The sequence below is a fragment of the Protopterus annectens genome, chromosome 15.part0 (genome assembly GCF_019279795.1).
Source record: "Protopterus annectens isolate FY-2018-M chromosome 15.part0, PAN1.0, whole genome shotgun sequence".
In the NCBI taxonomy this organism is placed as follows: Eukaryota; Metazoa; Chordata; order Ceratodontiformes; family Protopteridae; genus Protopterus; species Protopterus annectens.
The window spans coordinates 807,779,639-807,803,445 of NC_056749.1; positions in this window are offsets into that span (position 1 = coordinate 807,779,639).

Genomic DNA, 23,807 nt, shown 5'->3' on the forward strand with positions numbered 1-23,807 from the left:
GAGAGCTCAGCCTCCACTTTGGCTATATAGTTGCATCTCTCACATGTATGTGTGTTTTATGGCAGAAGGAGAGGGTTGTCAGTGTACATGAGGCAAGTGTAACATTGCCTCAGTATTCCCAGGTTCACCAGCTGAGCAGGAGAGGACACTAGCAACTGATCTCTAGACATGCTAGAAGGAATAGACAAAACAATGTTGGAATACAGGGAGAGATATCAAGCCCCCAAACCACATCATACTGTTTGATTGACAATAGCTACACATACACGGTGTTTCATAGTGTCATAGTCTACTACTAGCCTATCTGCCCTAGTGCATGTATAAGCCTAGCTATAGTGATGTGGCTTGCCACCCCTTATACTGGTAATAAGTGTACAGAATAGATTCTGATGATTGTGCCTCTGACTTAGCAGTGACACAGCATGACCCCCTTACGTAATTGAACAACATGACTGTGCCTCTGTCTCGTCTGCGCCTCCGTCTCAAATGCAGTTGTCCAGATGTCTCCTGAAGAGAGTCAGTGAGGACTCTGTCAAACATGGACTGGGATAACTTCTGCCAGAGTGTGAGATGCCTCTGAGTTATGACTCTGTCCCTCCAGCATGTCCTATACATGTATGTGCTGAGGTTCAAATCCTCAGCTCATGGCTCTGGTGGATTTGGATTGCTTGCAGTGGAGCATGTCCACCAAATCCTGATTGGCATGGTCTTGTATGTCAGGCATATAGGACACCTGTAATGCATGTGGTATGACACTGAACAAAGCTGGATTTCCTCTATTCTGGAAGCATCTGACGTGTTGAAGAACCCTGATCTTCATGGTAGGTTCCTTTGGGGTGTCTCCAGCTGTTGCAATTGCTGGGTGAGGTACATACCATATGGGCTTCTCAGATTCAATCATGGGCCTGATAAGGGAGAAGGATAGTGGAACAATGACCTCCTATGATCTTGATGGAAAACCCTCCATGATAAGGTGGGCAAGATAGAAAGTCTTCCTAACCACTTTGGCAACAGGGGTGTCAAAAGAGATATCACTATCTACATGTGTCCCCAGGTGTCTGATTTGTTGTCTGTGCTCAGTGGGTTGCTGTGTCTATGTATTGATCTGTGGGTACTTTGTTCCTCCCAAAGGGATGAATACACATCAGTTGCATTCAGTTTCAGGCCATGTGTCTGGCACCAGCTATCCACCTTTGTGACGGCATTCTGTAGTATTTGTGTGCCGGCTGATGTATTCACTATGGTGCCTAGGTTGCAGTCATCTGCAAACTTTGTCAGCCACAACCCCCCTATGTTTGCTTTCACATCTGAAAAGTAAATACCAATTAAGAGGGGTCCCAGGACACATCCTTGTGGGACACCACCTATGACTGGCTTCGAATCTGACAAGGCACCTGCAATGTTGACTTTATGGGTTCTGTTACTTAGCCATTTTGCAACCTATCCTGCGACATATGCCATTATATGTCAGCTGTTGAGCTTGGCTATGATGCCTGAGTGTGGTATTGTGTCACAGGCCTTAGCCAAGTGCAGGTAGGCTGTGTGGACTGCGTGAGCTCCTCATCGATGGCCCTACTGACAGTTTCATAGTAGTCAACTAGGTGCAAAAGGCAGGATCTGCCCTGTACAAAGCTGAACTAGGTGGGAACAAGGGTCCGTAGGTCAGTAATGTGTCTGTGTAAGAGCTCCATAATGACTCTCCCCATATCTTTGCAGACAAGGCTGGTTAAGCTTGTGTGGTGGTAGTTGGCATGGTCTGTGGAGGCATCTCCTCTGTGGAGTGGGACCACTGTTGCCGTACTCCACTGTTCAGGTACATATCCTGTAGCAAGACTAAGGTTAAATAGCAGTTGTATCAACGGGTCCAGCCCCTTCTGGAGTTCACATAGCATGCAACTGGAGATACCAGCAGGTCCCATGGATGCTGTGTACTTGTCTTTGCTGAGTGTGGCTCTCTACATGGACATCCAAGATGACAGTGAGGTTACATACAGCAGTGATAACTATCTTCTTTGGGGTGAGGAGGGTAAATCGCACTGAAGCTGTCCGCCGGAATGTTGCCAATATCTGTCAGGTCACTGAATATATGTTGTGTACCAACTCTGAGCATATCCGAGGGTTCACAACCAGGTGTCTGACATAACTGAAGAAATCAGTGTGGTTACCTTCATTGTCTTTGGTGATTTATGTCCCCAAGTTGACCTTGCATGTCTTTATGAGATAATGTAGCTTTCTACTAGTGCTGATCACAGCTGTCTTCCCTTTGGAGATGTAGCTCTGTCTTGCATTAGTAACCGTCATCTGTCATACAGTCTGTTTATGGCTGTCCACCAGACAGGACACTTTCCCGCTTCTTGGATACGGTCCTGTTTTTATTTGTGATTGCATGGTCCATGCTGTCTGACATCTAGCTAAGGGAGGTCATTGTGGTTCTGCAGTTATCTTTCATCAGCACTAGAAATTACCACAACAACCCCCTGTGGGTGTACCTCATGCAGACACATCCAGCACCTGTAAAGTCCACAACAGTACCTCACCAGGAGTATGACAGAGCTGGAACACATGTAATGTGTAGTCTGATTACACAGAGCACAGCTCCACACACTGCCATGCTGTCCACCCAGATGCAAGCTGTGCCTGATGTAGAAAGCCATGTCCAAGCTGGAATCAATGCACATGCTGCACCTTGTACAATCTGAATGGCAGGGAGCTATGCACATGAGGGACCTGAACCCCAGCACTGACATATATAGGACAGGCTGTACTGCATTATCCAAAACACAGTAGCCACCCCCACACATGAGTAAACTACCAGTACAGGTTGTCCGTAGAGACACTCGTTGAGTCCCCTCAACAGGAATCCTAAATAGTGCATGGGAGATGGGAGATTTACCCTGGGTATCAATGTTATGTCACAGGTAGACAGAGGCACAGTATACTAAACAAGACATATGTCATGGCAAACATCACTTACAATGTGTTGATGGACAAACACACTCTCCAACTAGCATTAGAAATGGCCTAGGGCACATCGGTAGTGTTCGCCAATGTACACCCATGTTGTGGAATACACTACCGATGTTGGATGAGGCTGTTGTAAGTAGTTCACATCTGAACATAATGCAACATGGTCAGATAGGTTCATAGGTACATAGGTTTATACTAGGCTATCTTCCCTAAGGCAGGTATAAGCCTAGCACAGAGTTCATTGGCATACACCACCCCTTATATGGAAACAGTACAGTGCCCATTAGTGTGTCATGCCTCTCTCCAGCAGTGACACCGTGACAATCCCCAGGTTAAACGTATGACCTTCCATCCACAGGTCAAGATACCTCTTGAACACAGCCAGCAAGGTGCTCTGCCTCACATGGACCGGGATTGTATTACACAGCATAGGGAGTCTCTGTGTGATAACTTCATCCCTCCAACATGTCCAACATACAACCCTGCTAAGGTGTAAGTCACCTGCACTAGTGGTTCAGGTGGATCTTCTGATTCTGAGGTGGAGCATGTCCATTAATCCCTGTTTGGACATGGCCTCGCATGTCAGGCACATGTCACCTCTAAGCAGACAGTATGTGAGTGAATAGAGTGGGAGTGTCTTCAATCTGGCAGCACATGACAGCTGTTGGGGTTCCTTGATCCTTTAGGTGGGGGACATTCAGGGTGTCTGCAATTGCTGCAGATGTTGGGTGACATACAGCCAGAATAGGGCATTTGACTCGATCACTGGTCTGATAAGTGAAGAGTACAGGGGAACAATGACCCACTAGATCTGGATGTGAATCCCATCCTGAGCAGGTGGGCAATGTAGAAGGTCTTTCTAGCCACTTTAGCACTGTGAGTCTCAGAAGAACGGCGACTGTCAACCTGGGTCCCCAGGTCCATGATAACCTTCTCTGTGCTTAGAGGATTGCCACCTATATGGTAGCTTGGGGTCACCTTGCTTTTCCTGAAGGGTATGTCTGCACATGTTGTGCACTTTGACTTCAGGCCATGGCCCTGGCACCAGCTATCAGTTACTGTGAGTCCCTTCTGAAGGATATCCGTGTGTGATGCACTGTCCACCATGGTGCCCAGTGTGCAGTCATCTGCAAACATTGTCAGCCAAAGTCCTCCCATGTTGGCCTGTACTTCTGGGAAGTACATGACAAACAATGGGGGCCAAGGACTGAGCCCTGTGAGACACCACCTGTGACCAGCCTGGAGTCTAACATAGTGCCAGCAACTCTAACCCTGTGGGTCCCGTCCTTAAGCCAGTTTGCAACCCATCTTGTGACATATGGGTTTACATTTCAGTTGTTAGTTTTCCACAATACCTGACTGGGGTATTGTGTTGAAAGTGTTTGCAAGGCCAAGGTAGGCTGTATGGACTGCCTTTCCAACAATGGCCTAAGTGACCAATTTGAAGATGTCAACCCAGTACAAAAGGCATGATCTGCCCCTGACCAAGCCAAAATGGGATGGGTACAATGTCTGCATGTCCCCTATATCTTTGTTTATGAGCTCAATTATGATCCTCTCCATAGATTTGCAGACTACACTTGTTAAGCTTATGGGGCAGTAATTACCAGGGTCTGTAGAGGCACTGCCTTTGTGCAGATGTGCACAACTGGACCCTAACCAGGCTGTTGTGCACACTATGGAAATGTAAAGCGGTGATAGGACTAAAGCCCAGGATACTGACCACCACAGTGAAAGTACTGAAACACTACACTATACAGTGCTACAGTGTTAAGTCAGTATGAACGGATGTTGACAATTGTGTGCAAAGTATCCCATGCAAAACCTGCAGGCACAGTATACTCCCTGTTTTGTTCACAAAAAAGCATTCGGACAGTAACTACACAACATGGCAGACAACACACAACCATAAACTGGAGGTATTTGTTGAAGGTCACACTCATCCACAAATGTGATGGGCTGCAGAGTTCAACATATGTAAAGCCCACACTGGGCATGCTCACACACTTAGATAAATGAGACATCTTTCACACAACATGCCATGGGAAGGCTGAACTGGGCATGCTCACACACTGGTCCAAATGTTACTCCTAGCAACTGTGAAAACACACCACAGGATGCTCATTCCCCTTTCTAGACACTGATCATGTAAGCACCCTATAAGTATATCGGAGAAAAGGAGTCTCTCAGTAATCTGAATAGCTTGCTCCGCTAATGCGTCCGTCTGTAGTGTCATAACATAGTTAGGTAGGGGTTTGAATCCAGCAGGTGGCAAGTGTGTGTGAAGGGGGGTAAGTGTGTGTGTATGAAAGAAACTTCCCTTTTGGCAACTGGGAAAATGCACCACAGGATGATCATTCCACTTTCTAAACTCTGATGATGTCAGCACCCTATAAGTATATCAGGGGAAAGGAAACCTCCCAGTAATGCGAATAGCGCGCTGTGCTAGTGCGTCCGTCTCTAGTGTCATAACCTAATTAGGTAGAGGTTTGAATCCAGCAGGTGGCAAGTGTGTGTGTATGAAAAAAACATCCCTTTTGGCAACTGGGAAAACACACCACAGGATGATCATTCCACTTTCTAAACTCTGATGATGTCAGCACCCTATAAGTATATCAGGGGAAGGGAAAACTCCCAGTAATGCGAATAGCGCTCTGCGCTAATGCGTCCGTCTCTAGTGTCATAACCTAGTTAGGTAGGGGTTTGAATCCAGCAGGTGGCAAGTGTGTGTGAAGAGGGGTAAGTGTGTGTGAAAGAAACAACCCTTTTGGCAACTGGGAAAGCACACCACTGGATGATCATTCCACTATCTAAACTCTGATGATGTCAGCACCCTATAAGTATATCAGGGGAAGGGGAAACTCCCAGTAATGTGAATAGCGCGCTGTGCTAATGCATCCGTCTCTAGTGTCATAACTTAGTTAGGTAGGGGTTTGAATCCAGCAGGTGGCAAGTGTGTGTGAAGGGGGGTAAGTGTGTGTGTATGAAAGAAACATCCGTTTTGGCAACTGGGAAAACACACCACAGGATGATCATTCCAATTTCTAAACTCTGATGATGTCAGCACCCTATAAGTATATCAGGGGAAGGGGAAACTCCCAGTAATGTGAATAGCGTGCTGTGCTAATGCGTCCGTCTCTAGTGTCATAACTTAGTTAGGTAGGGGTTTGAATCCAGCAGGTGGCAAGTGTGTGTGAAGGGGGGTAAGTGTGTGTGTATGAAAGAAGCATCCCTTTTGGCAACTGGGAAAACACACCACAGGATGATCATTCCAATTTCTAAACTCTGATGATGTCAGCACCCTATAAGTATATCAGGGGAAGCAGTAATGCGAATAGTGCGCTGTGCTAATGCGTCCGTCTCTAGTGTCATAACCTAGTTAAGTAGGGGTTTGAATCCAGCAGGTGGCAAGTGTGTGTGAAGGGGTGTAAGTGTGTATGAAAGAAGCATCCCTTTTGGCAACTGGGAAAGCACACCACTGGATGATCATTCCACTTTCTAAACTCTGATGATGTCAGCACCCTATAAGTATATCAGGGGAAGGGGAAGCTCCCAGTAATGCAAATAGCGTGCTGTGCTAATGCGTCCGTCTCTAGTGTCATAACCTAGGTAGGTAGGGGTTTGAATCCAGCAGTTGGAAAGTGTGTGTAAAAGAAACATCCCTTTTGGCAACTGTGAAAATACACCACAGGATGATCATACCACTTTCTAAACACTGGTGATGTCAGCACCCTATAAGTATATCAGGGGAAAGGAAACCTCCCAGTAATCCAAATAGCGAGCTCCGCTAATGTGTCCGTCTCTAGTGTCATAACCAAGTTAGGTAGGGGTTTGAATCCAGCAGGTGGCAAGTGTGTGTGAAGGGGGGTAAGTGTGTGTGTATGAAAGAAACATCCCTTTTGGCAACTGGGAAAGCACACCACAGGATGATCATTCCACTTTCTAAACTCTGATGATGTCAGCACCCTATAAGTATATCAGGGGAAGAAAACTCCAGTAATGCGAATAGCGCGCTGTGCTAATGCGTCCATCTCTAGTGTCATAACCTAGTTAGGTAGGGGTTTGAATCCAGCAGGTGGCAAGTGTGTGTGAAGGGGGTTAAGTGTGTGTTTATGAAAAAAACATCCCTTTTGGCAACTGTGAAAATACACCACAGGATGATCATTCCACTTTCTAAACTCTGGTGATGTCAGCACCCTATAAGTATATCAGGGGAAAGGAAACCTCCCAGTAATGCAAATAGCGCACTGCGCTAATACGTCCATCTCTAGTGTCATAACCTAATTAGGTAGGGGTTTGAATCCAGTAGGTGGTAAGTGTGTGTGTATGAAAAAAACATCCCTTTTGGCAACTGGGAAAACACACCACAGGATGATCATTCCACTTTCTAAACTCTGATGATGTTAGCACCCTATAAGTATATCAGGGGAAGGGGAAACTCCCAGTAATGCGAATAGTGTGCTGTGCTAATGCATCCGTCTCTAGTGTCATAACCTAGTTAGGTAGGGGTTTGAATCCAGCAGGTGGCAAGTGTGTGTGAATGGGGGTAAGTGTGTATGAAAGAAACGTCCCTTTTGGCAACTGGGAAAACACACCACAGGATGCACATACCCCTTTCTAAACGATATCACAATTATGTATGGCTTTTGATTACAGACATGCCACGTGTGTTTTGCACACACAGAATGCCCATGTGTGTGGGTTGTCACTCACAATAATGCAAGATATTGATTAAACCAGTTATGGCAATGCACACATGATGTATGTGTGTACCAAATACACATATGTACCTGTGACCTTCAATAGTTACCATGTGTGATGCCTGCCACATGCAAATACATGGTATTTGCACAGAGTAACATTATGACCGTGGTCTTCTGTGCAGGTGCAGCATGTGGGATGTGTACATAAAGTGTGAGATGTAGATGCTATCAGCCTAGTAGTGAGGGATGCACACCTGGTCTGGGGCATATAGTCTACATGTTGTTGATATACAGGGGCTGCATGTTTTCACCTGTTGTGGGAGTGGTAAGACAGTATTCCATAGCAATGCAGTGACTGCATGCTAAGAACCATTCAGCTAGGGTTTTGTAGCTACACAAAGTCATTAGCATTCAGTAATTTGTCAGAATCCCTGATGAGGGTCTGATGCCAACCAAAGTCAGGGGTCTACCAGCCTGTGTCACTTGCTCAGTGATCCCTTCCATGTTCCCTATCATGTATCCCAGTGAGGGACATCCCACATCAGCTGTGGTGGCATGGACAATGACTGAGTCATATGTGTCCATGCATCTGACTGACTTGTATGTAACTGTACCATAGAGGTGACTGACAACTGACCTTTGCACATGCTACCATAGTATTGAGATTACATTGGTGATTAACAGCACATAGGGACAATGGTGATAAAGATACATAGGTCCATAGGTTCGTACAGGGATGTCTGCCCAGGGCATGTATCCACCTAGCCAGAATGTGTGTGCCTTTCAACATGCATTGTGAATCTGTCTTGCTATGCCCTTTTCCAAGGTTAGTATACTGTGCCTCTGTCTCTCAGTGACACATAAGTGATACCCAGGGTAACCCTACAATTTTCACATCCTGTCATTAATATCACTCTTGAAGATAGTCACTGAGTCAGTCTGCCTAATCTCTATTGGGATAATATTCCGGAATGAAGAGAGCCTCTGAGTTGTGAATGTGCCCCTCCAGCATGTCCTGTGTATATCACTCCTGAGGTTCAAGTATTTCCAGTGTGTATCCTGGTGGGATCTGGATATTCTGAGATGCAGCATGGCCATTAACTGAGGGTATGACCTGGCCTTCTATGTCAGGCACAGATTGCCTATGAAGAGGCAGTATGTCACTGAGTAGAGCTGCTGTTACTTTAACCAGTCAGTATGTGGCATCTGTTTGAGCCCTTTGATCCCCTTGTCAAGGTACATATGTGGTATCTCCAGTTGCTGCAGGTGTCTGGTAAGGTGCATGCCGACAGGTTCATCATAGTCAATTATGGGCATGATGAGGGATGAGTAAGGGGCACAATGTCCACCCTGATCTACATGTGGATCCCATGATGATGTGGCCCATATAACATGCTTACCTAACCACTTTGTCCATGTTGTTGTCAAATGGTAGAATGCTATCAACCTGTGTACCCCAAGGTCCATAATTCCTTCGTCTGCACTTAATGGATTAACACATATGTGGTACGTTGTGGTCACTCTGTGTTTGACAAAGGGGATGACTATACACTTTCTGTCATTCACGTTGAGGCCATGGCTGTGGCACAAGTCGTGTGTTTCCAAGAGTCCCTTTTGGAGGGTGCATGTGTTAGCTGGTGAGTTGATTATGGTGTCTGGTTTGCAGTCACCTGCGACTTGCTGTGCCACAGTACTTCCATGTTGGCCTGTACCTATGATAAATATATAATGAAGATGACAGCTCCCAGGGCTGTGCCTTGTGGGACACCACTTGTACCAGGTTGTAGGCTGACATGGCTCCAGCAATTCTACCATGTGTGTTCTGCCCTTGAGCCACTGTGCAATACCCATAGTGACATAGGGGTTAATATGTACACTGGTGAGCTTCCCTAGAATGCACAACTGGGGTATTGTATCCAAGGCTTATGCAAGGTTCAGGTAGGCTGTGTACACCTCCTTCCCCTTGACAGTGGCCTTGGTGACTGTTTCAAAGAAATCAAACTGGTTAGAGAGGCAGGATTTGCCATTGACAAAGCCAAACTGTGTATGGTGACATGTCTGTAGGTCCACAATATCTAGATATGTGAGGTTCATGATGATCCTTGCCATAGCTTTGCAGACAAAGCTAGTCAGACATATGGGTCGAGTAGTGTCTAGGATCCATGAAGGCACCACCTGAATGTTGAGGGACCACTGTTGCTGTATGCCACTCTCTGGCCACATACCGTGTATTAAGGCTGGGATTGAACAGTGGTGTTATGTCTGGATGTAGCTCTTCTCATGGTTCATGTAGGACGCAGCCTGGGACACTGTCTGGTCCCATTGATGCAGTGTTTATTGCTTTGGGAAGGGCATCTCTTACCTGAGCATCTGTGATGTCAGAGGGGGCAGCACTGTGCCACGAGACATATGTGCCCTTTTGGTGTGGTGGGGGGAGAAGGCAGCATTGAACCTGCCCACTAGGATGATGGCAATGTCTGCATGTTTTGTATTTTGTGCGACATCTTGGATTACCTCTGAGCATATCTGGGTAGTACCACCCAGGTTACTAACATAACTACAGGCAGCCTTGTGATTATCCTCAGTGGCTTGTGGAACCCTCTCTCAAAGATGGCCTTAGACAATCATATGGGTGCCTGTAGTTGTCTTCCAATACTCATCAGTGGTGCCTTCACATTTTGGGAGGTTGTTGTATCATGTAGTGGCGTCATCCTTCTATTGTATAGTGTGTTTATGGCTGGTGTCCAGCACCCAGGACATCTGCCTTTGGAGAATTGGGTCATGCTTTCATATATGGCTTCATGATCCATGCATTCCTGAATGTGTCCATAGAATGCCTTTATAGAGGTATCTGCAGTCTGGTCCATATTGTCAACAGGCCTTGGGCCTTTGACGGTTTCCACATCATTTATGAGGGGTGTGAACTTGCTTGACATGAGCTGTTGACAGACGTGCGCCCTCCAGACAGAGCACGGTGAGGGTCACAGTTAGCTACTTGTCGGGTGATAGCATGTGCCACATAACACAGGCACACAGGTCACTCCACAGCAAGTACAGCTATGAGGCAGACATTGTCCATGCTGGTGCAAACAACCTGAGATGTACCTCCCTGGACCACATGGCGAGAGACACAGAGGGGCTCTTACAGCACCCTCTCAAACTCAGGACTCCCACACAGCCTTCATGCTGACACAGGACAGTTTAGATTACTCTGCAAACACCATCATACTGGGTGACATTAGCTACCCAAACATAGACTGTGAACATTACACAAGCCACAATACCCAAGCTCTAGGGTTCACATAGATCATACATTCTTTGGCTATGGAACATGTAACCAACCTTCCCACAAGAGGGGAAGATATACTAGACCTGATCATCACAACCATGAGTACAAACAGCTCACCACTCGGAGTATGTCCCTCATTGTTGCAATCAAACCATATACTCATCACACTGGAGTACTGGATCCCCCACATATGCAAACCTCAAACACATTGATGTGTGTGTTGGAAATGTCCCTATTAGCAACTGTGACAGTACAGTACAGGATGCAGATTCCCCTTTTGAAACACTGATGATGTCAGGACTGTATAACTATATTACCTGTAGTAAAGTCCTCCACTAATTTGCATAGCGCACTCTGTTAATGCGTCTTTCTCCAGTGTCATAACGTAGTTAGGTAGGGGTTTGAATCCTGCAAAAGGAATATATGTGTGTTAGTATGAGTGGGGTTTATGTGTGTGCACTATGCTGGGAGGGTTAACTGCCTTTTGACAACTGGGAGAACACACTACAGGGTGCACATCCCTCCTCCTACACACAGATGATGTCAGCACCCTCTAAGTACAGCATTAGTAGGGATTTCTACAACTACTGCAAATAGCACACTCTGCTAATGTGTCTGTTTCTACTGTCATAACACAGTTAGGTATGGGTTTGAATCTTGCAAATGGAAAGTATGTGTTTTACTGTGGGTGGGGTTAGTGTGTGTGCACAATGATGGGGTGGGATGTGGCTTTTGCCACATGGGGCTATGCACTGCAGGGTGGTCATTACCCTTCACAAACAGTGATGTTGATAGCACCCTATACAAACAAAACTACAAAAGAGAAGGTGGTGGTACCAATAACACATGTAAGGTAACACATCTTCAAGTAATGTCCACAAAACGGAGTAGGATAATCAAACAATTCTTTTATTCTATACAGACAACATGACAACAGGCAACTGCCAGTACTCAGTATAGTGTTACATGCTACTGTAACACGCACATGTACCCAAATATACCTAGATAGTGCTCTGAAGCCTGAATGTGGCAAGTGTGTGGATGTGGGATGTGTCTGTGTGTGCATTTCCAAATGGGAAACATGTTTGATGTGGCAATCAGGGTACTACAGTACCTGATGCACATTACATCTTTCAACCGATGAGGTTGCCTGCACCCTGTGAGTACAGGTAGAGAAGGGGACGCCAGTAGTAAACAACATAGTGCACTTCTCAAATGTGTACCTGTCATGTATCAACAGCTACTCATGTAGGGTGATAAATAATGGGAATGGCAGGTGAGTGTGTGCATGTGTGTGGGTAGCAGGGTGTGTATAAATGCATGTGTGACAGAACAGTTACATATAGCTGAATCTACGTAACAGCACAAGATGCGCATTGCCATAGTCAATGTTAGCATGTGATGGTGTGCAGCTGGTACACTTTGGTAAGTAGTATGGGTGCATATAACAATTGAGGACAGTCATACAGTTACTGCAGCAGGACTGCTGGGATATACACACAATTATACTGGAACAGTGAACAGTTACCAACATGTTACTACTTATGCACATCTATGTAGTCACCCTGTGCATCAGCAACGTGTTTACCTTTACCTGCACCGATGTTGTAGTATGCAGGAGGTGGCACAGTGTCATCATATGCACAGGGTGTGGGTTAGGTATGCCCAAGCCAGCCACTGGTAACACCAATTGACATGTGTGTGTATGTGTGTTTGTGAGGGGCAGCAGTACAGGGTGGACCAGTGTTGGTGCAGTGTGTGTGTGTATGTGTTTGCCCTAGATGTTAGGTTTCTGCATGTGTGTAAGCACGCACACAGTCCCACATAATGGCTGCCATGTACAGGGTTTTGTGGACAGCCACAGACTGCACCTGTCAGGTCATCCAGATCAGTGTCTGTGGGCACGGACACGGTACCTGTGCCTGGCAGGGGTGCTACGGCCCGTATCCGGTACTAACCCAGACTGGGTACTGTCATCGGAAGCAGGGGTATGTTGACTGGACACAGTTCCCTGTTGGGACTGTCCAGAGCCACGTGCGTGGTCTCCTGGGGCGTCTTGATGACGGCACAGACCCAGCATTGCTGGGGCTGGTGCTGGCACTTGAGGTGCGAGTGGGCCTGTTGTCATTCGGCCACTGCCAGCTGGTGCTGTTGCTGGCATACGCCACGCCGACGTCAAGAACGCACACCATGGCCCTGGCCCATGGACATCTGGTTGTGGAGCAGCTGTTCTATGCCCCCACAACGTCTGTGAATGACATCTGTGAAGTTACGGATAGCATTCGCAACGTCACGCATGCCATCTGTCATGGCTGTGCGACATTCTCTCAGCTCCCTCAGACCCTGACTGGTGTACCTTTCCATACGTGCCTGTGCCTGCATGACAGTTCGAAACATAGTGGAGGTTGACATACCTCCTTGGGCACGTCGGCCAGAGGCAGTACGGCCACGGATGCCCCCATGAGAACCCATGGGCGACTGTCTGCGTGGTACCATTGGAGGCCCCTGCTCATGGCTGCTTTGTGGGGATGCATGTACCACAGGTACCACATTACCCTGATCTATGCCCACTGCAGACTGTCCATCACCTAGGGACAATGGTGACAAAGGATGTAACGGCAGGATGACTGTGCACATTGACGGGGTTGAAAGCTGTGTACTGTCAATTGGCTGACCAATGGTGGACCCAGACACACCTTCCTGCACCATTACAGACATTTCATCATCATCAGTACCTGGGGCACAAGATTCAGGTTCCTGCTGCAGGTCACCAGAGCAGCACCAGAACCTACAGGAGGAAAACATGGAACACAGATTACAGTCTCCATACATATTTGACAGAGATGCATTTCAATACTAATGCACACATTCAGAAATGGACACATGCACTCATGGACACTAACACACATGCACACTTGGGCACAGGCACGCTTGCACACATGCACACCCCACAGTAAACACAAACATCAGTACCGTGTTACACTACTCAATCTACTACAACTGTATTACGGTATTGTGAACACAGTCACCAGCAAGTCTACTACAGAGTTACACTACTCTTCCTAGTTTTCTAAATTGCTTTACAGATAATGTTAAAAGACTCACCAGCATGTATGGCCTGCCTCGTTGCTAGATGGGAGGGACCTGGAAGTGTGAAGAGAGTAATGTCAGTGGGCACATGTGTGCCATTTGTTTTGCACATGATACAGTACAGTAGTACACTAGTTCCCTTATACACATCAGCTGCACATAATGTCTGTATATATATCATGATGACAGATACATACCACATGCACACCTTATGCGTGCATGAAGTAACAGTGTACAGAACAGTCATATGTACATACCAGGGGTTAACTCTAATCTCACCCTTACCTCTCTTCAAACGACACCGTAAACTGTACTTCCCAAACCACTGGCTTTGTTCTTCTTGGAGTACAGGCTAACGTCCCTCTCCCTACCCTCTCTTTACCTTTAACCCCTCATTGTGCATAGAAACTAGCTTCTACCCTGTTTCTTTCACCTTGATGTCCTTCTATGCTCTGACCTACTTCTCCCATCCCTCCCACATCCTCTTGACTGTCTTCCTTCCTTTCCTCACTTCCCTTCTTGACTCCTGCCTCTTCCATATCATTGTATCTTTCATAGTCCTTCTACTTCTCTACCCTTCTGAGCCCTAACTATTATGTATCTGGCTTTTGCCTTATTGCATAACCGTTATGCTTTAGGTAGGATTGCTTTTAAACCAACGGTATATTGTGTATGACTCTAAACTGTTTGAGTTCCTTACATGTATGTTGATTTAGTTAACAGGCTGGTGTACAATCCTATCATGTTGGCTGTCTGTATTAACAACTTGTCTGTCTGCCTTTATTATGTTATGTGTGGAGCTTTTCTCCAAAGGCCTCTACTGAAAATGGACATATATCCAGCTAGACTATCTGGGTCAACAAATGTAAAAGTAATAACAATAAATGAATATGGCATCTTACCTGCACGCTCAGTGTGTTGCTGCTGTGTGGATCCAACCTCCATCATGATGCATGGGTGTTGCTGTTGTTCTGGGGCTGGATCCCAACACTTAGCAGTAGCCCCTCCTGTCTGGTGAGGGGGGGATGTGTGGCCACCCCCCACCTGTGGCAACCTGTTGCCTGCGGATATCTGCAGCACGCTGGCGGACATTTCTTATCAAATCACTGCAGTGATGTCTCACCTGCTCATATGTCCTATCATGCATGCCAACATCATTTATCCTGCTAACGAGGTTTTGCCACAGTGCAGACCTCTCCTGCTGATTCTGGGTGGTGCGTGAGAACAGGATGGCATAGTCACGCACCAGGCTCTAGTGAATCACGTCATCCTCTGCAGCAGAATATGATGGGTTCCTTTTTGGAGCCATGTCAAGCTGGAAAGGTACACAAACAGGTTATCAGCATAGTATCTCAACAATACATGGTACACATTCTATACAGGAGTATTAACTTCTACTTATTACTGCTTGGTTAAAACTTGATTACAGTGTAGCTATCATTCTATGTCATTTGTACTAAGCACTTGGCCTTCAGACCAGTTGTTTTACATTAGGGAGGTTGGTGGCAAGCACTGTGGTGGCAGGACACATATCTCTCATCCATTGATGTTGGGCACTGCTGATTGAGGGCCCAGTGTACAAGTGTATTAGTTCTGGTATGGGCAGTTGGCCTTCAGGCCAGTTATTTAACATTAACAAGGTTTGTGGTCTGCACTCGTGTGTGACAATAGGCTGTACTCTGCCATTCATAGCTGGGGACATCTGGTTTCAGGTTTATAGTGCCTGCATATCTGAGCTGTATCTTACTGACATTGCTACACCTTGTTTGCTGTAGCAACCACTACATCCAGGCCTCCTGGATCTACCTTTGTTTATATGCTTGTTATTTGTTAGCTTGTTATTTCACTGGTATGCTACTTCCACATAGTACACAGCTTGTCAACACGTCTGTGACTCACTACTGATATCTGCATTGCTTACTGTACGTATTTCCATGTTACACATGACAGCAAGTGACTGCTTCTCAATGTTGCATTTACTTAATTGTGACACATTGCACTTAGGTTACCTGGCACTTGCTCACTGACGCTTTTATATCAGTCAGCAGTTGTAGGTAATGTCAGTACACCCTCACTCCCCACTGTACCTTGTTTTCAATCATTAATTATTACAGAATTCAGAATAGTATTCTAGCATGTCCAGAGGTCAGTTGTCAGTTCCCTCCCCAGTCCAGCTGGTGAGTGTGGTACTCCAGAGACAATGTTGGAACAGATGCATGTACACAGACAACCCCCTCCTCCTAACAACAAATTCAAACTCATGTGAGTGATGCAACCATATACCGAACTGGAGGCTAGGCTCTGTCTACTCAGTACCGCCATAACCAGTCAGGTGGCCAAGGAGACCACACACTACACTTCCAGTCTCACATAGACCTACCACAACAGCGGACCTAACACATGATCACATATAAACATACTTGTAGGCTCGGACCACAGTTATGCCTATGCAGCAGAGACCAGCTAAGCAGACATCCATGCAACCACTACCACGGAAACGAACATGTGCAACACATATCACACAAAGCCAATGTGCTGAACACTCACAGCCATTAACAGTAAACAACACACCTCATACACCTGTACTAGGTGCCTCTATCATCAGGCACACTAACATCACGTTCACCAGGCTTAATGAGGTGAGGGTCACGGTGTGCAACCTGTCGGCCACTATGACCTGCCACATAACACAAACACTCAGGTAACCCCAAGGCAAGTACAGGTATGACTCAGTCACTGTCCATGCTGGTGTGAATGGCCTGACACATTCCTCCCTGGACTACATGACATGAGACAGTACAGAGCTCTCTGATCACGTAGCCCAAGACAGTTTGACCCTGACCTTGAGTAGCATCCTACCCTCACCTAGAACCATGCCACAATATCAAGGCACGATGATCCCTTCCAACAATTGACTGACATACTGGTGTCATTCACAGGTGTGCCAATGCCTGCCATCTTGGGGTGGTATGCTTTGCTAGGGACAGCTTGCATCTGTCACCCCTGTCCCATTGGAATTTGGCGGAGACTCTTGCTACACCCATAGTGCCTGTATTAGGCAAGGCTCATAAGGCAAACCCACATCCATTTGTATCACAAAGGATGAGGAAGTGAGAGTGATGCTACTCAACACCAGAAGTCTAGACCTAAGGATGCACACACTCAAAACCCTACTTGACATGCTGGACATCGATATCTGTGCAGTAACATGAACCTGTTTCAGGTTTCACAGGAGCACACTAGTACTACCAGGTTATAGCTGTTACCATTCTTGTCGGCCACAACACTTGAACAAAGGAGGGGGAGTATCAGTATTCAATGCAGATTCCCACGCCTCCACATTGGTGGCACAGTACAACATAGGTGTTAGGCCATTGAGTACAGAAGACGTAGTTGGGGACCTGGGGTAGAAACATGGTAGCAGTCTGTCATTTGTCAACCACATGGCCAATGTGGATTGAAAGACATGTTATATAGCCCAGCTAATCATGAGGGATTCACATGTATGGCAGGGGAGGTCATTGTGCCTCTTTACTCATCCATCATCAAGCCTATAATTGCGTACAATGCACCTTTTGGGATGTACCTAACCAGACACCCACAGCAACTGGTACAGGACAACAGTACCTCATCAAGGGGATGCAATGGCTCACACAGATGTCATATGTTTCCCAGGTAAAGTAAATCCCGCTGGACTCAGTGGCTTATTGCCGGTTCAGAGGCAATCTGTGCGTGCCATATACAGCCATGTCCTACCCAGCAGTAATGAACATGCTGCACCTCAGGCAATCAGAGTCCCATACAGCCACATGCTCAGGAGAGCTGGACCTCAGCACTGACATCCATGGACATGCTGGAGGGGCATATTCCTGACTGAGAGGCTCCCTTCACTCTGTAATGAGCTGACACTACAGGTTAGGCAGAGTCCCTCATTGACTCTCTTCCATAGGAATCTGGATGACTGGATGTAGATCACAGTTGTACCCCAGGTATCACTTCTATGTCACTGTTAGACAGAGGCACAGTATACTAACATCGGACAAGGGCATAGCAGCATAACTTGTAATTGGGTGGTGAAAGACAAACACATTCTACTAGGCTTACCAATGCCCTAGGGCAAATAGCCTAGTATGAACCTATGAACATGTGTGTACTGCTATAGTACTTCTGCCATATGTTGCATGTGTGTGTGTTGTGGGGGATGCACAGGTAATGGCCGGATACTTCTGCACAGGCGACACGTCTGACACATTCTGGGTGTTCATCCCTACATACTGGATGTGTGTTGCCATCCAACCCAACCCTGTGATGAGCACACATTACTCAGCCTGGATTTACATATCCGAACAACACCGCAAGCAGAGTACACTACCTTGCTATGTATGCATTTAATTACGCAGTTATTCAGTAGTTATGACAGTGATGCTATCCATACAGCCCATTGGGCCAGTGGTAGCCACAACACACACCGCCAGCACCTTTGCATATGCTTACCACAGACATCCCACATACTGCATGTACTGTGCACACACATATCTAACCCAGAACAACTACACACCACTTATTAATCATGTCCAGTGGAGTACAGATACAGGCATATTGCATAAAAATAGTAGGAGGCTACTGCAGCACAGGGCAGATTCACATGACAGCAAGGCATCTGTGGTCAGCAGTGTTAAGATGCTTCACATTCACCACATGCACAGATATTGGCAACATTGTTTCAGACAGTTTAGGTGCAGGTCCCCCCCCCATTCTCCTACACATGTGGTATTAGTTATCCCAAATGACTGTCACCTCCCTATCCTCTCACATGTCCAGGTGAGAGCCACCTTCATCATTGCAGAACACATAGCATCACTGTTACGAAATGGTATCCCTGGATGTGTGCTACATTCACCCCTGGAGGAACATAGCGCCACATGACAGACTGATATTAATCCCTGGCCATACTACAGGATATGTACCTGAACAGTGCCATACATACACAGTGGTCCCACACCATTGAGGAGGAACCTCTACTGACCCTGGGAACTACTGCATCATATGCACAACTGGCCTTGTGTTCTAAGCTATGGAAGTGTTAAGTATGGGTAACATGTACAGCAATATTACATATGTTTATATTTCAGGACTATGTACACACAACCTATCTCATGCACATACCTATAGATAGTGAACTATGATACATTTGGAGGTGTCACAGTAAATGCAGTATTAACCTGCTACTTTGCATTACCTGTGTTTGTGGCAGCTGTTGGTGTGTCACTGGTGCTGCTTGAAGTTTGCTGCTGCTGCTGCTGCTGCTGCTGGTTTTGCTGCTGGCTGTCTTTATTTCTGTTTTGTTCCTCTCTGTCTCTCTCTCTCTTTCTCTGTCGGTTTTGTGCAATGAATGTATTGCATGAGTGTAGTGTGGGTACTCATTGCTTTTGTAGGTATCTGCATAGGTCCATGTGATGGCCTCTGCACCAATTGTAAGACAGCATTTGCTAATTGCATGCAGCCAGGTGTGTACTGATTGCATGTCTCACTGTGATTTCAGGACACTGCTATAAAAGGGTATGTGAGATAGGCATTGCCCTTTCAGATTGTAGGGCGTGGACCATGCTGGTATGCTGTTGACAGTGTTCTGTGAGTGTGAAGGTTAGTACATCTCCCATGCTTCATGCTGTGTTGTAAATTCAGGTTGCTGCATTTCTCTTGCCTGTTCCCTGTAGTGAGTGTGTATGCATACAGACACCTACAACTATATGTCATATGCATTGCTATATAAATATATATATATATCTGTGTACATATACATACTTTCATATATGTACATTAGCTGACATTATTGGGTACAAGCTAACAATTAGCAGGGCTGTTTCTGTTAACACTACACTAGTATGGGAAAATCCAGTAATTGGGACTATAAAAGTCTGCCTGACATGCTTTAGTTAACAGCCATACTATATTGCCTTTATCTTCATTCCTACTATTACATGTTCCACTTATTTAGCACTATATTCCTGTATGAGAGTCATGGCTTAGTGGTAGGTCATACAGACTAGTGTTACAATGGTCTTGGGGTAGGGCCTACTAGTATGCTTATATTCTGCTTGTGACTTGAGTATAGGGCCTATCAATCAAAGTGCTGGAGGCACCTTTAAGCAGTTAAAGGGGTTAGTAGGTCTCACAGGAGCCAGGCTGTGTTGCAGATTCTGGTTGCTGCATTTATCTTCACTGTGTCCTGTAGTGAGTGTGTATGGATACTGACACCTACAACTATATTTCATATGTATTAATATATATTTATATATCTGTATGTGTAGATATACATACCTTCATATATGTACATTACCTTACTTTATTATGTACAAGCTAACAAGTAGCAGGGCTGTTTCTGTTAACACTGAACTAGTATGGGAATCCAGTAATTTGGCCATTGAAACTCTACCTGACATGCTTTGGATAGTACATCTCCTATATTGCCTTTATACTGATTCCTACTATTACATGTTATATTTATTTTAGCACTGTGTTCTTGTAAAGCAGGCATGGCTTAGTGGTAGGTCATACAGACTAATGTTACCTGGGTTCGAGACTGACAGTGGGAATTTATTTTTGTTTGCAAACTTTCAAACTGAGTACAGGACCTGTCAATCAAAGTGCCATAAAGGCACTTTTAAGCACTTTAAACCAGGTCTGCGCTTGCTTGGAGCTCACGCATGACTGGCGGTGAGCTCCGCTAACACAAGCGACACCAGCTAATTTCTTTGAAAGAAAAGAAAAGGGGTGACAGGAAAGTGGTGAAAAGGGGTCACAAAGAGGGTAAGACAGTAGGGAAACAAGCATGGGATTTTCAAGAGGGATGTAGGTAAGGCCCATAGATGCCCATGTCTTTGGCAGCAACAGCTGTGCATTTCCATGTATTTTGGTGAGACATTGGAAACCTTTCACCCCTGAAAGAGGTGTCAGGACAACATTAATATTTGTTGTAGAGACAATTGTAATTAACTGTTTCAATGTCAAGCAGACATGTGTGCGACATGGACAGCTATGTATGGGGTGTAATTTTTTTGTGGGTACAGAGTGCCCTTTTTTTTTTTTCAGGTGAGAGTGGCATGTCAGGTGAAGGAAGTCGGTATAGCTGGGGAGGTAGGTTGGGTAGGTTAACAGACAAGACAGACAAGACGCATACAGGGGCGGTGTATGACACACGTGGGGGTTTACACAATTGACGGGACGGAGGTTGGGATATCCGAGATGCATGAGCCCACAGATGGCAACAGTGGAACTGATATCCCCACCCATAGGCAGTTGCCACTGTTCCTTCACAGCCCAGGACGGGGCTGTGCTGGGGGCTGTGTAGGCGGGGCAATGGCCGGGGCCATTAGCTGTGCCACACGAGCCTCAAGCTGGCGTAGGGGCCCAAGAACAGAGTCTTGGATCTCCCTTCGCACCACAGACCGGACACCTTGGAGGGTGAGTGGACGAACCCCTCCGGCCACACTTGCAGAGGGGGGACCGGCCCCATCCCCTGCAGTGCTTCCACCCGAAGGTGGCACAGGGCCACCGGAGGGGGGTCCGGCCTGGGCACTAGTGCCAGGTGCAGGCGCCAGCTGAGGTGGGAGAGGTGGGTCCGCTGGGACCCGCCTTCCCAAGCGTTCTAGGTTTGTGAGTTGTTATGTTAGTTTGGGTTAGTGGCATTTTATTCCATTCAGATTAGTTGTAACAGCATGCATTGGTATTCCCATCAAACAAACACCCAGATATTAACACCATTGAACAAGGGGCATATCAATATCACATGCATTATTTGAACAGAAATACACAGTCAAACAACATGCAGGGTTGATTAATGGCAACAGGCCATCAAATTTGCAGGTATGAACAGGGCACATGCACGAACAGACATGCATATATTTTTGGAACGGACAAATGTCCATGATTAATGAAATGTTCACATACCATTATTTAGTGGGTATTGTTATATGGAATTATAGGGTTGGGTGGAGATAGAAAGTGATGACACATTCATATGTTACACATTGATTTACATTTGTAATAGGTACACAATTAAGTTGAAGCTGATGTTTCAAAATAATTTTTATTTGACTATCATGCTAGACCTGTTACAAATACATCACTATCCTACTTATTTTGAATTTGATCAGATACATCATCCTGCTACACTTTGATGACAGGACAGGGGACAACTATGGCTGTTTAGTCTGTCAAATAATCATTCATTCTATCTGCAAATTGTTTACTGTGATCACCATATACAGAATTTGGCCTAGACATTCCAGATTCGGACACACTCAAATCAGTTTGGGATATTAAGTTGTACTTCCCACATGCATTTAGTTCTGTAGAAACACACTGGGGCTAATATATTCAGGGGTTATTACTACTTTATTTATTCATACATGACCCTTTCTGTCACTCTCACACATCCTGAAACTTCACAGTTCAGGTTGCTACTTCTAGGCTTTGTTCACATGTTAGACTGGTGGTGATTCAAACACTTTCCAACAGCCTCACTTCTGTCATGATTCAGCATTTCAACAGGGGATATATCTCACATGTGACTACCTCAGATTTTGAAGCTGTACTCTTGAGACTACTGCAGGTTACACTATTTTAATTAATGGTGGGACATCTGTATTACAGCACTGTTTAATTCTATCAATTATATTTCCAGTTACACTTGCATACTGATGAACATGTTGCAGCCATACCTGCAAACTTTCAAATCTTGCTTGCACATTATATTACTTTTAATCAATACACTGCAGTGTTCTGATACATGCTACAGTATAATATTTATTTACAAGTACTGGGTGGGGTTACTAACCTGCATGGTGGCGCAGCCGCACCAGCCTATGGCCATGCATCTCGCGGTTCATAGAGCGGACACCTGCAGCTGTAATATGAAAGAAGTAATATTGGACTATACATCTCCATAGTATCAGCCAGTTGAAATCCTTACATACATAAGTAAAATGTAACTTACTCAGTAGTGGGGCGTTGGGCATATCCCGGGCCTCCTGGATCCATTCGGTCAACTGGTCTTGCTTGCGTCGCTTCAGGTCCACATGGTGGTGACGGACCTGCTCACCAGTGTGTGGAATGCCAGTAGCACTGGTCAGATCACGAGCCAACTGGTCCCATGCCTCTGCCCTGTACGCTCCCCATGAGACCTGGCCCTGCATGAATTGGGCCTCGTGATGATGGACAAGGAGCCAGACCATGTATCTGGACTCCTCAACGCCCCAACGCTGTGCTCGAAAGCAGCGTCCCTCACCTACTCCACTCATTCTGACTGCAGGTCTGTTCTACAATCGTTTCTGCTGTGTATTCCCGCCTATGGGGCTTATATATGCCTCTTTTCCCGCACATTTCTCTGATTGGCCGTTTTGGAATTGTATCTACTTCACTGAAAATGCTTTATCATGCTCCATTCTGGATTTTATCACATATATATGCTATTTCTGCATTTCTAGGTACTACTGTCATGGCTTAGTGGTTTAGTACCTTGACTCTAGTGCATGGTATCCTGGGTTCAAATCTGGCAACTGATTTTTGATTTTCCTTACAGAACTGAGTTGAGGACCTGTCAATCAAACATGCCAAAAGCACTTTTAAGCACTTAAAACCAGGTCTGCACTCGTTTGCACGGAGCTAACGCATGCACACTGGCAGTTAGCTTGTGGGAGCGGCGCGCAAACGGTGTGCGCTGGGATAAACCTTAATTGGCTAGTGACACACATGTT